General features: G+C 38.8%; 1 pseudogene; it reads right to left on the reverse strand.

Annotated features, from left to right (window-relative positions):
- Nucleotides 1-2,616: 2,616 nt before the first annotated feature.
- Nucleotides 2,617-12,999, reverse strand: LOC122667303 (annotated as a pseudogene).
- Nucleotides 13,000-13,615: the final 616 nt, after the last annotated feature.

Consider the following 13,615-nt stretch of genomic DNA (forward strand, 5'->3'; position numbering starts at 1 on the left):
AACTGAAGCAGCGGTGGGCACCGTTCCCATCTTATTCTTATGTTTTACTCATACCCTCTTCGTCTTCTTATAGCACTACCACCCACCCAACCCATGTTCTCTTCATCCCAATACACCACCCCACCTCCAATCCTCCAACCCAGCCCCATCCCAAACCCTTGTTCTTCATTAGCAGCGTTCAAGAGGATGGGAACCAGAGTGCAGAGAAGAAGAAAATAAATATCAACGGAGAGATACATTGATCCTGAATTCCTGATTTCTAATTTCATTTTTCCCTAATAAATGTCATAAACAGTATGTGAAGCTTGTAAACACCGTGTTCAACACTGACCTTTCTTTCGTACTTGAAAGTAAAAAAGCAGTGGAGAAATTATGAAGACACAACGGAACATAGAAGGACAAAACATGGACTTCCACGAGACAACCGATAAATCAATGAACCCAAATCTCATCTAGACTCAAAAATATTTCAAAGAATACATAGTTTTGAGGAAATCGAAGCCCAAAAGCAAAGCCAAAGTGATAAAATTGGAGTCATTTGAAACAAAGTAGAGCTTGTTTTTTTATTTTCTCTTCCCAGTTCCCACAATAAGCCAATAATCATACAACAGTTGACTGCAAAGTGCAAACAACTAGAAAATCAATCGTATTGACCCCTTTTGGTTGCAGTTGCCGTTCTTGTCACTAACTAGGGTACCGCACAACAGTTGCTGTCTTTCTTTGGGCTTCTCTGGTTTAATGGAGAAGATGAGTTTACAACACCTAAATTTGACAATGTGTCAAAGCAACGGTGATGAGAATTTCAAGGGTTTTTCAGGGATGAACTTTCTCTCCCCTCCCCCCTCCCTCTCATCCCTCTTCTCCATCATTGCCTCCTCTTCCTCTCTATTTTGGCATTTTGGGTTCTCCTATACCGGGAAGAAGCAAGAGTTCGAAAATTTCTTTTCCTTTTGAGACAATGGTGTTTCAAACAATTGGATGTAGAAGTGTAAAAACATATTTATTAAGGGTATTATAGGCATTTGGTTAATATTTGAACAATGATATCACCACTTAACTGTTCTCAACTAACAGTAGAGGTATGTTTGTAAAAATTTTTCAAAATACAAGGGTGATTTATGAAATAGATAAAACTCCAAAGGTGATAGATATAATTAATTGAAACCCCAGGGTGGTAGATGTAATTTTCCCAATTAATTATTATTATTATATTTTTTTTTTGTCTTTAATCTTATGACTTTCATCCAGTTACTCTCCTCTTGTTTTGTTTTGTGAATTTTTTTATTTATCATTACCAAAAAATAATAATAATAATAATTTTTATTTATACTCGCATGTCCATTGACTCCTGAAGCCTCCATTAGTTATAAGAGAAATAAAAGGGAACGTAATTGAAAATTAAATTAAATTTAAAATATTTTATAATTATTATCAACTATCACTGTTAATTTTATATTTTCAAATTAAATATAAAATGTAAATTTTCCTTCACTCAAGTGAGATTTCTTCATCTATAGATTTTTATATTTTGAATGGTCAGAGAAGGTATTTCAGACCTTCAACCGATCACTTGGGGGAGCACTATTCTAAAAGTCCCATCAGACCGTCGGAACCCATGGTTGAGAAAAACTTTCGCCAACAATTTTTGTTGACAAATACTGCAGGAAGGAAGATAGTTTATAATCAGAGAAGCATGAAAACATAGGCTCCCAATTGTGTATTCCCAAAACAAAATGAATGAGAGAGAGTTCATTTGTTCAATATATATATATGTAGAGCATAGGTTCCTTCTGATAAGGTGGAAAATGAGTTTGAGCCGTTAACTCTTAACAAATTACCAAGAGTTGCCTAGTGCAATTGGTGAGCCATAATGCGCTTCATGCCCATGCTCACCAGGAGATTCGGAATTCGAGTCTCCTAGCTGGTACCTTCCCCCCCCCCCCCCCCTCTTTCCCCACCAAAAAATATCTCAAAAAAACCTCATAACAAATTATCCGTCAAAGCTACTACTGCTGTCCTTACAGCTTGACGTCTTTGCTTCTCTCTATAAAGGGCATTGTACCTTGTTTTAATTCTGTATCTCACCTTCTCTTCTTTGCTGGGTTGTCTCCCCTTTCCTACAAAATCAGTGGTATTTCATCCAAAAACATATATATGGTTTTGCCTTGTCAAAGAAAAAGGTTAAGTGAATATGTAAAGATCTTAATGTGGAACTTACACACGCTGTATTTTATCTCTTTTGTGTGTAAGTTCCAAATGAAGATCATATGCATATTCACTGAACCTTCTTCCTGGGAAAATAGAATCAAGACTCAAAGAGACCTGTATTGACATGATTATGGATTCCCTTTTACTTTTTACTGGAGTTCGGATCATGTTTTCAGGTCGTGGGTTTATGCAGTTTTCTGTTCTGGTTCTTCCTTTCTTGGGGACTTGAGAAAGAATTCTTGTTGTTCCAGCAGCATGCAAGAGATCATCAACTGAAACGCTAACAATGAAGTATTGTGAAACTGGATGTAATCAACAAAACAGTATTACAATACTACAATGGAGCAACATATATGGCTAGATAGGTATGACAAAAATTTTACATTTTCATTTCAAAATTATCCTTCCTCATTTTAATAACCTGAAGTGAATCCTTAACTTTATTATGCAGCAAATGTCCACCCAAGCTGATTCACCGAACTACTCCCTGCAGAAGTTCCAGAGAAGAAATTGTTAGTTTTCTACATGGGCTATAGATGATCACAGGAATCCATACTTGCACCAGAAATAAGACACTACCCAGTAATGAGATAATTTCATATAATGAACTTGTCTAACAGAGATTGATGCAGCAAGAAAAAAGAGGGGTTAACAAGCTCCTCTTCCTAGTATTCATAGGAGTTCAAGTCAGTCTGATCGTGGCATTGGTTTGGATTAGTTTTTCTTATTCTAAGTTTTAATTGGAAACCTATATTGTATAGGAGTTTCAGGTCCTTTTTTTTTCCCCAGTTTATGTTGAAGTCCTAGAACAAGTAGGAATGCCTCCGGTAGCTGGCAGCAGGTTTTATTTTGCATTTTTCCTTCTGGTATTTGGATTTCCTAAGTAGCTAAGGAGTGAGAATTGAGCCTGAATCATTGTCCATTAATAGATGCAACGGTCCCTCGGCCTAAACACATAATTTATGAGATAATAATATTCGAATTTCTTTCAATTCTGGATGGGAGGATTTGCAGTGGATTCTCAAGTTTCCTGTGGATACCAAGGGACTCACGACTTTTGTTTCCCTTCTTCCTTCTATTTTCAGTTTACTTTCTCTTCATCCAGGTCAGGTTCTATTGCTATTCTCACCATGGTTCAAAATCTCGCGATATTTCGCCGAAATATCGCTTAATTTCGTATATCTCGAGCTTACCGAGATGCGAAATCAGGTCGAAATGAAAAAATACCATATTTCGTCGATATCTCGTGAGATATCGTGAGATATCGACGATATCTCGTGAGATATCGACAATATCGTCGATATCTCGTGAGATATCGACGAAATATGGTATTTTGGCTTAAAGTGTCACGTGAAGGGGGGCTTTAATACAATATTTCGCAAATTTCGGTCCATATTTCGACCGAGAGCTGCATTTGCTAAGGAATTTCAGTCTTTTGCCTATTCTTCCAAGCTCTCATCCAACACTCTAGCCATTGTTCAAGCACATTGTTGTCGGATTTTCGCCGGTAAACTCATCGGAGGGTCATCTAAGCTCATCATCCAAGCTTTTTTCCACTATTTAAGGTAAATTCTATTCCTCTAAAACTATTTTTTTGAAAAGACTATGTACAAATTTTGTTGGATGGTGATGATATTAATATATGTTAGACACCGGAGGCCGATCTATAGCCTCACAAAGGTTGAAATTTTTTTCCATATGTATTTTTTTTTTTTTTTTTTTGTGGTTTTAAAAATTCATTTTCCTACAATTAAAATAGGAAATAATTAGGGGTAATATGACTTAGATGGTAATGAATTAAATATATGTTAGACACCAATGGCCGATCTACGGCTTCACGGTGTCGGATTTATTTTTCTGCTCTTAAATAATTATTTTAATTTTCGCACATACCACTCCATTGGCATCGGATTATGGTGCATCACAACCTTACGATGGATATAGATATGGATCATCATCATATGGGCAGTTTAGTGGGGTAGGGGACTATGACTACGGTCCCAGTCCCAGGGACATCTTGGATCATCTTTTGTAAATAACATCTTTGCATACCCTAGCGGACCTAACTACCAACCTCACCAGCCATACATGCAGCCAATGCCATCGCCTCTTGCTGGCGCCAACATCATATCACAGTGGATCATCTTCTTCACGGATTTGGATCGATTGGTAACCCTAGTTTATATCCTAGGATAGGTTACCTACAGATGTTGATGATTCCATTTACGTGACACTTGTGGATGACTACACTCGTTTCTTTTCCGATTCTATACCGTGGTCCACATATGTCCTTCAAACAGAGAGCAATGGACGTCGACTCGGCGAGGCATGAGTGGGATTGATCCAGGAGGCACAAGCAACTACTATTAGCGAGTTTAGCACTTGTAATTTGTAACTTAAGTTGTGATTTCATTGATCTATGAACTTGTGAGTTGTGACTTGCGAGTTGCGAGTCTTGTGACTTACTAACTTTGACACTTAGTGTATTGCCTTTAAGGCTTTAAGCGAGTTATTGAATATTATGGAGTTTATGAGAATCATGGCACTCATCAATGTGTATTGGCTTTAACTTGATATGTGATGAAGTTAAATACTATTATTAAATATTAACTGCCTAATCTATGTGTATTTAACTATTTATACTTTAGGGTCGGCGACCGTATGTCAATCAAGGGTGCAAGCCCAAAACACCAATTTGAATTCACATTTTTACAATTTTATGGTTTAAATGTGTTTATTAAGCTTAAATAAGGCTGTCCATGAAGTTTCAGGCCTAGATATGGCCAAAAACCCCCCAAGATGGACCCCCGAAATATTGCAGAAAAAATGCAATATTTCGGTCATATTTCGCGATATCTCGGATATTTCGGATATCTCGGTAGGCCCGAGATACCGATATATCGCGAGATATAGTACTATGATTCTCACCTTGCAGCACCTGTTTTCTTTATAACTTTTCAATTTTCGGAGATTAATTATAACTCCTTCCTTAGTTAATGGCCGTAGTCTTATATTTGATTCTTCAGTCTCTAATACTAAGATTTATTGATTCTGATCATTAGAATCTAGTTTACTAGCCTAAATTAATACATCCATAATCCCTGCACTGTTTTCCTACCGTCACTAGGGTGTGCCACCGCCCCCTTATTCTGATCTCAGATTTCTGAGATTTTTTTACTGGCTGATAAATCTGTTCACGAAGGCTACTTGATCTAAATTTCAGATCCATCAGTTTTAATCAAGTTTTCGGTTTTCTCTTATATTTTCTTAATAATGTAAGACTAGAACCAGAATAGGTCTAATCCCAGGCAGGATCAAATAGAAAACCCTCCAATAAACAATAAATCATATGAGGGAACCAAGAGAACAATGGGAACTCAAATGAGGGAACAATTTCCTTGGTTGAAGTAACAAATAAAAACCCACAAATTTGTAACTTGTTGAAGCAGCAATGATCTTGATGTGGTAATCTTCAAGAAACCGATGTGACAATCAGTTTAAAGAAATCCTAGCAGCTTGTAGCACCCTTGAGATCGATTTGAACAAAATTAGGGTTTGGATTCAAGAACCGATGGAAGGGGATGGGAAAATGAAATGGGCATCTCACCCTAGGCCTCTCACCTATCCTATCTCAGGATTTCAACAGTACATAAAACTTTTCTATTCATTCAAATTCGTGACAATGCTGGCCTCCCTTACAAACGAATATAAAAGACTCAAAAATAGACTTAGACACTAAAAATGAAAGGACTAACCCTATCCTTAACTAATAAGGTAACCTAAATTGAGTAGGAAAGTCAAATAATAAAGAAAACAAACTCAAAAATAAGACTCTAACTAAACTAAGGAAGTAAATCCCATTTTCCTACTTTCTACCCATATTTTAGGCTCATTAAATTGGCCAACTACAAAGTAAAACCATAGGATCAAAGGCCCAACACATACATAACCCAACCTAAGGCTTATTCCCAATAAAATAAACCCATTCAACTTCCGAATTTTCTGGGGGGAGCCTGGTTTCTACATGCCTGTTATAGGAACCTTTCTTGCACACCAATTTTAAAATCCAAGAACTGCCACATCGCAAATCAAGATGAATACAAATTTTGTGGACAAGTAGATGCATCAGTCCCATACTCACACGTCGAGTTTCGACCCAATCAGACTTTGCTACGTGTAAAAGCAGAGCTTTAAAATGCAAGGGCTATGGGGGAATGCACAGTAATTGTTGTACTGTAGGCATGTGTGCATAGTCATACATGGGATGCATGCTAATAAACGGGAGGGTATTTGATTGAATTAGGCTCTGAAATTTGACAAATGGCTAATCCAGACCATGACTACTCTGTCCGATGGTCAGAATGGCTACATCATCTGTCCATGTGGCAGGGCATGCAGGAAAGGTTCTACAACAGGCATGTAGGAGCCTTTAACCCTTTTCAGGGTTTTGTTCTATTACTCCTTATTCTTTTCTGGTACTTTTGCTATTACTTTTCTGTGTGATACCTCTGTATTGAAGAACCATCTTGCAGATCCTTCTCTTAAGTATTTTACTCAGAAGTGAGGGTCAAATTTGCCATCAGAGGTATTCATCTATCCATGATAATTTTTTATTTTTTTTTAAAAATCCCAATGCACGAGGTTCCCACTACTACAGGGTCTGGGAGGGGCAAATGTACGCAGCCCTACCCCCTGCTTCGCACGAGAGGCTGTTTCCAAGTTTTGAACGGCTCACCCACTAGTCCACTACTCAGAACTCAAAGTACTCCTCTGATACAACCATAGACAATTGCAACCAATTCTGCCAGAAATTAGTGGGAATTAATCCCTTTGAACTTCCTTAAATGATAGACCAAGATAGCAGCAGGTTCCAAACTCTAACAATCACAAACTAATGGTTCTATAGGCACTCTGATATTCCTCTTGTATATAAAAGGGTGTACCCAGTGCAAGAGGCTCCCGCCACTGCAAGGCATGGGAGGGTCATATTGTAAGAAGCCTTACCCTGGCTTCGCGAAGAGGCTGTTTCCCGACTTGAACCCTTGACCATTAGGTCGTAATGGAGCAACCTTACCATTGCGCTGTGGCCTGCCCCTCTCATATATAGTCCCATAAACCCTATTGCTTCTCCGAAGGTGCGTCATAATGTATTTTCAAAAATTTCAAGATACTACTCCTTCCATGATGAACCATGGCTAAATAGCAAAAGGCATCAATTTTACAAAATATCTCATCTTCTTATTGATGCGGCCACTCCACAAACACCAGGTACGTTCAACAGGTTAAGATGGCAGATCAACTCTATCCACTGAATACAAGAGAACCACTGCATCAGGAAGAATCTTTTCCCAATTTATTCAGAGGATAATCGTCAAATCTTGTCAAACTAATGCCATACATCATATAGTTTAGAACTCTGCCAGAATCTGTCATTTAGCCGAGAGAATATACAAAAAGGTGCTTGTGAGGACATGTTTCCAAAGACAACCTTCCCATCAGCTGAAAGTAAGTTAGGCATTCCAATCTGGCAATCTGCTGCCTTAAAATTATGAGTAATGATCTCACTGGAAGCAGCTATATAGGGAAGGAATGGGGAGAGTTTCTAACAGAAAGCCGAAACAACTACAATAACAACAACTCAGCCTTATCCCAACTACAGGGGGTCGGCACAATATTGGCTTCAAATCATTCAAAATACTTAGTTTTGTGTTGCCCGTGAAATCTCAAAGAAACCCATTTTGGTCAAAGCCAACAAAAAACCCTCTCCCCAAGATTTTCTCCAGATGAACCTTTCCAATCTTGCTTCCATACCATACCCTACTATCACATTCTTAAAAGTTGAAAATCTAATCTTAAAGAAATCATCCCAAACCACTATTTTTTATTTTTTTTTTTTGGGGGGGGGGGGGGAGAATAAATAATTCATTACCAAAAGGTGGAAAGGAGAAACAGAAAACCTCTATATGTTATTGCCTGCTAAAGCAGCTTTTGGCGGCAGAAAGCAAGAAACAACTAGGGTTTAATCAAAAGGTTAAGGGAACACACAGAGGCTCAAATCGATAATAAAAAAAGGGCAGGGTAGTAAATTGCTGATAAAGATTTAAGGGTCTTGACAAAAGGGTTAGGGCTTACATGAGGTGACATCTTTGTAGACTGAAAAAATTTGGATTCAATAAACTTTAGGTGAAAGGACTAAACAAATTGGTTGCCCTTATCTGCTCTTCAGGCTTCCTTTAAAAAAAAAAAAAAAAAAGAATTACATGGAGCTCAGAGAGAAGCACATATGATCAAGACAACTTCCCGCAGAAAAAAATAAAAGGTCTGCTCAATAAAAAATACCATCAACTACAATTCAAAACATGGGAACTTATTGAGTTGGCATCCCTTGAGAAGTTAAGTGGTGGGTGGATCCTTATTTTCTAGGTATGCAAAACATAGGAACTTATTGGTTCTCATGTTATATTGGACAAGTAGACCAGTAAATACAGCCCTATTGAGCGTAGGGCAAGCATTCCCCCTAACACAATAACTTCACAAATTTCTCATGTTTCCTTCACTGTTTCCAGATTGTCACCGCTCGCCATGAAGAATGATTCTAGATAGACGTATATTCCAAGAAATGAAATAGGATTAAAATCAAGGAAACGAAATATGGGCACTATGGTTTCCTAAATCTTTGCATGCAATTTCAACTCCCAACTCCCAACATGATAAAATTATCAATTATATGAACTTGCTTAATCCAAAAGCAAATGCTCTGATTAAAACTACTACTCAGAAGATAAATGAAACGAGAGCATACCATTTGATGAGCCATCCAAATAAGAAATGCTGCATGATAGGAACCTTTTCCAGCACCTCGGCCTTGTACATCTTGAGCAACCCGCTATTCACCTTGTTCCAAGTGGGCACGCCACTGATATCGTTGAGCAATGGAGAGTGCTCAGCGAAAGGCCCCTTCTTGACCTCCTTTATAGAAGCAATGCAGGAGAGATAGAGGTAGTCACTGGAGAAGTTATCAAGTATGTCCTGGTTATGAATCGACTTGGGTTTCATATACTTGTGATCAATCAACTGCGAAGAACCAAATATAAACGGCAAGAAATGGAAATCATCCAGACCCCATACCCCATGCGACCCAGCCGGTTCGAGACAGTAAACAGTCTGCAACTTCCTCATCAACTCATGATACTTGACGAAAATCCGAGAAACAACAGCCTGATAGTCCTCTTCCTTGAGAAGTTCTAACCGAGCAAGGCAATAAAGCCAAGCCGCGAAGTTGGTCTCATGACCGGTTCCATAATCAATGCGGCTCAAATTGCCGAAACTATCAATGAAGTAAGGAACAATCTCAACGGTGGCGGTAGATAGATTGTCAGGGAGGAACTGAAGCATCAAGGACTCGGCGTTCTCGGCCAAGCGGCTCTGCCAAGTCCTAAAGGAGAGATTACCGTAACGAGAAGATTGGGGAACCGGAGGGATTTCGTCGACCCAGCGGAGGAGGGTTTCGAAGACGGAGACGATAGAGTTTAGGGTTTGGGATTGGTGGCAGGGATCGGAGACCTTGTGGCCGCGGATTGACTCGCTGAGGGCGACGACGAAGCCAAGGAAATTTTTGCCGGAATCTGAGTCGTGGAAGTGGCGGATGTCATCAAGGGAGTGAATCTTCTTGACGGGGGTTTCGAAGAGGTAAGGAGGGGAGACGGTGGAGACTTTCTGGGAATGAGGGACAGGGGCAAGGATTATGGCTTGTCGGGCGTTGCTGGGAGGGAGGTTGATGGCAGGAGAGCGGATTGGGCGGTAGGTGGGTGGGGGAGAGATGTCTGACTCTGACCATGTTGGGGGCGGTGCAATAGTAGTGGCGCCGCCGCATCTGCAGCAGGTGCCTGTTGAGTTGAGTGGTGAAGAGAGATGGTCGTGGTTGGCGTGGGGTGACGGACCACTCGTCGTCTGTTGTGAGTGTTGTAACTCTGTTTCTTGTCGCCGGGGTTCCATTTTTATTTTTTGGGTGTCGCAAACCTATTCCCAGGAGAGACTAGAGAAAGGGCTTTTTAGTTTTTGTACGAGGGAGCCTTGGGTCGATTTCCTTCGTACACAAACAAAAGCGTGGAAGATCAACGATAGATGTGGATGTCGGAAGCGGCGCAGCGTCACGGCCTTGACAAAGGCTTTTTAGTCAATCTAGATCATTACGCTATGTTGGATCCGGGTTGGATCTGAATGGATAGTAAAAAATTTGTATTCAATCTTTGTAGGGATTTTTGAATTCGAAATTTTGGTATTCAATAAATTTTGGAATCCGTCTGAAAGATAATCGGATTCGAATATTTCTATTCCAGGATTGAATAATATCTGATTGATTTACTACCCGATTGCAAAATGCGATTAGTTTAATATTTTTATGATAACTTATGATATATTACTGTATTATTTTTACTATAAACACTTTTATAAGGATATTTTGGTAACATCTATAATCCCAAGTAGTAACCCAAACCCTAACCATGAGTATATGTCATATTTGTTTACTAATCGGATAGTTTATCGGATCGGATAACATCCAGATATCTGAAAAACTTCCGAATTCGAATATGATATTAGTTTTCTGTTGTTGCGTTGGATGTGGTGCAGCTCAGGGTTGTGTTGCACCAGATCTAAATCCGATTATGTTTCAACTAGGATTTGGGAAGGAGATAAAATAAATGTTGGGATTTAAACCTCTTATATAAGTCTTAATTCAAATAATTTGTAATTTTATTTTAACACATCTTTTTATTTGAGGCTATGTTTGAAAGACTATAAAATAAATAAAGAAAGAAAAATATTACAAAAATGTGTAATGACAGTTCTTTCATATGATATAATGATAAGCCACTCTTAAATAAAAAATTCTTTCTTATTCTTAATTTAAACAGTTTTGAGAATAAAACAAGAGACAATATAAAAAAAAAAATTATATGCTCTAAATACAGTTATAGATGTGGCATTCAGACAATCCCAAATGAATTTATCAACAACAAAAATTATTGATATATTTCTCTACACCGTGGGTGTGGGAGGGATCTTCACATCCCTTCCATCGATGCCCTTGCTTTGCATTAGGGAGGGTATTCCGACTTTGTCAATAAGGGTGGGAGTGTTATGATGTCCAAGAATTCAATCACATGATCACATAATTAATGGAAAACTTTGTGTTAATATACATTTGGGAGAAAGAACGCTAACTAGGTGTGTATGGTGCACTATCTCTGCACCAGACACCAGGGCACGCGAAATGACCGCCACACAGTGGCAATCATTTCGCACGTCATTGTGTTTGGGCATAGGAGCAGCACACCACACGCGCCCAGAAATTGCCCTTGGGATTGCCCTCAAAATCTCATCCAAGCCGAAGAGATTTTCTTTTCACCATGGATGAAGGAAAACTCAACTCTTTTTTATGTAATATGGTAACTTAGTTGGTGTTCAAATTTCAAACTTCCTAGAGGGAAGTAACCATGTCAGTGTTATTTCATCCAGTGTTTATTTGGTTAGATTTGTAAGATGTTATTGACTTGACAAAAGAAAAAAAATGCTGATATTGGTTGCATATCAAATTTAGGACATTTATGGATTGCATGTTTAATAAAAAAAGTTTTTAATTATTTTTGAAACTTGGCAATGCACATCTGAAATCAAATATGAAGCATAACAAGATAAACCTAAACATATTTTCGTCTTACTTCACCTTTTAGCTCTCGTCCAATAAAAAAAAAGGGTTTTTTATAATTACCATCCCAAAATTTTTCATATTTATTATTATCCCTCTCAAAAAACTTTGATACAACTGTTACCCTCCCCTGTTGTATACTAATAACTAACTGGCCCCCACCGTTACAGACCTTTAATGGAGGGGGTTAGTCGTGACAATGTGCCGTTGTCACAGATTTTTTTTTGGATCAAAATGCCCTTTTTAGGGTGGTAATTGTAAAAAACTCCCACCCCATCACCGGCCTTTCTCCTCCTCCTCCTCCTTCTTCTTCTTCCCCCTCTGCAACCCCAACCGCCCCGAACGAGAGTTAATGGCACGAGAATGAAAAGACCACAACTAAAGTCTGAAAGCTGTGATCCATTGGATTTTGAGGCACAGAAAGCCTCAAGAACGAAGCAAACAGTTATCAGCAAAGGACGATTGATTATAACCTACCGACTGCTTAGTTGAATTAGAAACAAAATGAGGATAAAAATTTTAGTTTATGAACCACCAGGTCTCATAAAAGCCAAGTTCTTGAAAGAAAACAAGGGAGAATACTTTTAGAGTGCTAATTTATTCCCGAGGAGCAACTTCAGGTTGGAATCAAATTTTCCGTATTTGTTGAATTTGGAAATCCAAAAAAGAAAATTACTGTTTAAAACTCAAAAAATATATAAATTTCAAGCTCAAGGTAACCCATTATGAACAATCAAAATGAAAAAAACATAGAGGAGAAGAAATGAGCCCACTTCCAGAAAACACTAGCAGTGCGGAAATGCAGAAAATCTGCAGAGACACAAATAAAATAGCCATACACTGTCCCCCCCCCCCCCCCCACCATCAAACATATTATGCAAAAAGACAATAACTAAGAACTCAACCGACCTGGCACTGGGAACCCTCCTCAGAACTTCAGGTTCAAACTCGACGGGCAAGCCAAGGAACCCATTAAAGCGATCAAATGTGACATGGGCAACATCGAAACCTGAGTAGGTTGTAAGTACCAAGAAGGAAATCTGGAAAAGAAGCCGGAGTACGTCAGATGGTGATGGAGTCATCGATCGGGGCGGTTGGGGTTGCAGAGGAGGAAGAAGAAGGAAGAGAAGAAGGAGGAGGAGGAGGAGAAGGGACGGTGATGGGGTGGGAGTTTTTTACAACTGCACACTGTCACGACTAACCTCTTCCATTACTGGTCTGTAACGGTAGGAGCCAGTTAGTTATTAGTATGCAACAGGGGTGGGTAACAGTTGTTTCAAAATTTTTAGGGGGATAATAATAAATATGAAAGATTTTGGGGTGGTAATTATAAAAAATCCTAAAAAAAAAATAGTATGGATAATGCTATTGGGCACTTCTTCTAGTTGTAACTTTTGAAGCTAAGATAACTCATGGGCCCAAAAGGCCCTCTCAACAAAGTCCGATATGAGGTCCCATAACGGTGAAGGAAAGCGTGAAGCCTAAAAATAGCTGCCAGTATGGGATCAAGCCCACAAGCCCAGTTAGCAATCCTGTATGAGCACCATCGTTATAATGTCTTCTTATAAAGTATTCCACTTTAGACCCAAAAATATATATATATTAGATTGGGCCCTGGTGTAATCAGAGTTTGTCTTTCTTTCAAAATAAATATATGTCAAGTGAGTAAAACTCATTATGAGGAATCCCTTCACCAAT

This window comes from Telopea speciosissima, chromosome 7 (assembly GCF_018873765.1).
Source record: "Telopea speciosissima isolate NSW1024214 ecotype Mountain lineage chromosome 7, Tspe_v1, whole genome shotgun sequence".
Lineage (NCBI taxonomy): Eukaryota > Viridiplantae > Streptophyta > Magnoliopsida > Proteales > Proteaceae > Telopea > Telopea speciosissima.